We start from the raw sequence: 3,946 nt of genomic DNA on the forward strand, positions 1-3,946 counted from the left end.
ACACACACACACACACATACACACACACACACACACCACCTACTCTGAGCCTCCAATGTGGCTGGGTGCAGACCCCCAGTGGGGACACACACACATACACACAAACACACACACAAAAACACACACAAACACATGGGGTGCCTGCTCCGAGCCTCTGTGGTAAGAAAATGAGTGTACACACACACACACACACACACACACACACACACATATATACATACATTTCAGCCATAAAAAAAAGAAGGAAATCCTGCCTTTTGTGACAACATGAATAGACCTTGAAGCCATTATGTTAAGTGAAATAAGGCAGACAGATAAGGGCGAATACTGTATGATCTCACTTATACGTGAAATCTAAAAAAGCCAACTCAGAAAACAGAGTAGAATGGTGGTTTCCAGGGGCTGGTCGTGGGGGAAATGAGATGTTGGTCAAAAAATACGAACTTCCAGTTCTGGGGATGTAATTACAACATGGTGACTATAAGTTAACAATACTATATTGTTGTATCCTTGAAAGTTGCTAAAAAGAGCAGATCTTAAATGTTCTCACCACAAAACAGAAATGGTAATTAGAAGGTGATGGAGCTGTTAACTAAGCCTACATTTCATAATACATATATACCACATATGTCATTACATTCTATACCTTAAACATGTCAACCATATTTCAATAAAGCTGGTTAAATCCACGTTGAAATACATGCCATATATTTCTACAAATTACTCTTGTTTTTTAACTTTATGTTTCTGGGAGGTGTTGAAACACACAAACATATCATAATTTGACAAATTACTTTCCCCCCCTCCCATTGGCCCCCTCCAGCCCGCGGAAAATACTTTCAACAATAAAGATTTTTTAAAAAATTAAAATAAAATAAAAAGCACCACCACAATGATAAAAAAAGTAACATTTTTGTAGAATTGTACCATGGGTAGTCTCATGTTACCTCATTTGGGCTTCACAACAACCTGGGAGGCAGATATTATAATTAATCTCATTTAACAGATAAAGAAACATAGTCCAAGAAGTTCAAGGATTTGCCCAAGGCTAAATAGGTAACAAGAGGCAGAACCTGAACTCAAGCTCGGGCCATCGCAGGCAGGAGTTTCTGTGCCCCAACATTTTCCCTCCCAGGGGCATTGGAGGGTGGCAGGCAGAATTCTCCCTTGCTGACCAAGAACTGAGATATCAAAAAGAAACAAGGAAAACAGAGCAAGTGAAAAAAATCATCTTTTTGTTCAGGTGTGTAGTGTTACTGAATTTTGCCCTGATGTCCATCACTTGGGAAAGACAGACCAAAGTTTATGAAGATTGTAACTACGCCAGGGCCACAAGTGTTACTCAGCTATTATGCAGGTGAACATATGTCTATCATAGCAAGCCACTCTAAGCCAATAATCGGAGTTCAAATCCTTATCTATGGGATACACACATTCAGGGTTAGTGGGGTATGTGTCCTTAATATCATCCTTTAAGTTTCAGGAAAGTTAACTAAACATTTAGAAACCTTTTAAAACATGTTTAGACATTTTTAAACATTTCTATGTGTTACTACAACAGTAGCTTAGATATCATTCTAGCACATTTTCTTTTTTTAAAATATGTTTTTATTGATTTTTAGAGAGAGAAGGGAGAGGGAGAGCGAAGGGGAAACAGCAGTGTGAGAGAAACACTGATCAGTCACTCCCCTACGCACCGTGAGCTGGGATCGAACCTGCAACCTAGATATATCCCCTGACCTGTCATTAAACCCACAACCTTTTGGGGTATAGGATGACACTCCAACCCAGTGAGCCGCCTGACCAGGGCTGAATGTGAGATCTTTTTAAGTTGTTTTAGCCCTTCTCTACCCAGTCAAGTGGAGTACAGACACGAAATGTGGACATGGACAAAGTAGTAAAAGTAGTTATTTGAAAAACTAAAACGTTTGTGAAACTTAGAAATGTGCCTTAGAAATAGGAGTTAAGTTGAATTAAGGCATGTGATGTGTTTAAAGTCACTTACTAATAAATGTTTATTAAATGTTAGTGATTCACTACAGTATTGAGTATCTTCTACATGCCTGGTAGGATTTTAAAAACAGCTTTATTGAGTTATTTATTTTTAAAATATATTTTTATTATTTATTTCAGAGAGAAAGGTCGAGGGAGAAATAGATAGAAACATTAATGATGAGAGAGAATCATTGATCGGCTGCCTCCTGCACACCCCACACTGGCGTTCAAGCCTGCAACCGGGCGTGTGCCCTGACCGGGAATTGAACCATGACCTCCTGGTTCATAGGGAGATGCTCAACCACTGAGCCACGCCAGCCGGACGAGTTATAATTTATATACCATAATGTTCTACCAGTATGTGTATATTTAGTGACTGTTAGTCAATTTACAGAGTTATGCATCCATCACCACAACCCAATTTAGAGCATTTTCATCACCCCAGAAAGATCCCTCAGGCCATCTATAGTCACTCTCCTTCCCCTTCCCCCAGCCCCAGGCAACGGCAAACTACTTTAAGGTTTCTCTTCTCTGGATTTGCCTTTCCTCGTGTAAACTGACTTACACAAGATGTGAGTTTTTTGGTCTGGCTTTTCTCACTTAGCATAATGTTTTCGTGGTTCACTCATGAAGAATGTGGCTATGAACATTCACACATAAGTCTTTGTGTGAACATATGTTTTCATTTCTCTTGGGTAGATGCCTAGGAGTAGAATTGCTGGGCTGTATGGTAAATTTATGTTTAACTTTTAAAGAAACGGCCCAACAGTTTTCCAAAGAGGTGGCACCATTTTACGTTCCTACCAGCAAAGTATGGGAGTGCCAGGTGTTGTACATATATTCTTTCTTTTTCTAGAGAGAGTGGAAGAGAGGGGGAGAGACAGCGAGAGAGAAACATCAGTGTGAGAGAGACACATCAATTGGTTGCCTCCTGTACGTGCCCCGACCAGGGCCAGGGATCAGAGCCTTCAACCAAGGTATGTGCCCTTGACCGGAATCGAACCTGGGATCCTTCAGTCCATCAGCCGATGCTCTATCCACTGAGCCAAACCAGCTAGGGCCATATATTCTTTCGCATAGATATGTGTGATCATATCATAAACACTATTTTATCGGTGGGAAACCTGAAGCTGAAAGAGGTTAACTGACTGGCAAGAGGTCACACAGCCTTGACAAAGCCCCTATTCAACCACATCTGACTTTAAATCCCATTCTTTTCTCCCATTCTTGTGGGACTGGGCTCTGTACTGCGTCTTCCTTTTCATTAGCAAATATGCAGTCCATTTTCCACACTGTCACCTGAATTATCTTTCTGAAACACACTTTTTTTTTAATTCAAAGAGAAATGATGGTATTTTATTATTTAATGAGACTCATGGTGTTGCAAATACAGCAAAGGGTGCTGCGGTAGCTTTTCTTTTGGCCCAGGAGCCTGAGCTGGAGCCGCACAAGAGCACAGGTGAGTGAGTCAAGGAGCCCAGGGCGAGGGAAGGAGTCTAGACGGTCTTTTTGCCACCTGGCCCCGGACACCAAGCCCCGGATACCAAGCCCTGGAAAGGATCCACATGACTCACTTATTTCTCTGAGTTTCCTATGAAATCCAGTCCCACTTCCTGATGACACAGCAAAAAAGCAAGCTGGGCAGTGGGAAGAGGTCTCCATCACCGTGGACTTTAGCACCATTGTAACCGCTTGGCTGGCCACAGAACAGAGAGGAGATTTTTGCTTTCCTCTGGTCTCTGAGTCAGCAACTAGTTAGTTACTGAAAGCACATCCGCTAACAAGTCCAGGCAACTGCTGCCGGCTTTGTTCCCGTCGCCTGGTCCTTTACGGTTGGTCAAAACACACCCAGCAGGGTGTGCAAATTGATTACATAAAGACATGGGGGACAACATAGCCAAATTGGAAAGATCAAGCAAGAATTATTGCTCTCTATCATTTTTTTTCCTTC

This window comes from Myotis davidii, unplaced genomic scaffold (assembly GCF_000327345.1).
Source record: "Myotis davidii unplaced genomic scaffold, ASM32734v1 scaffold148, whole genome shotgun sequence".
Taxonomy (NCBI): Eukaryota; Metazoa; Chordata; class Mammalia; order Chiroptera; family Vespertilionidae; genus Myotis; species Myotis davidii.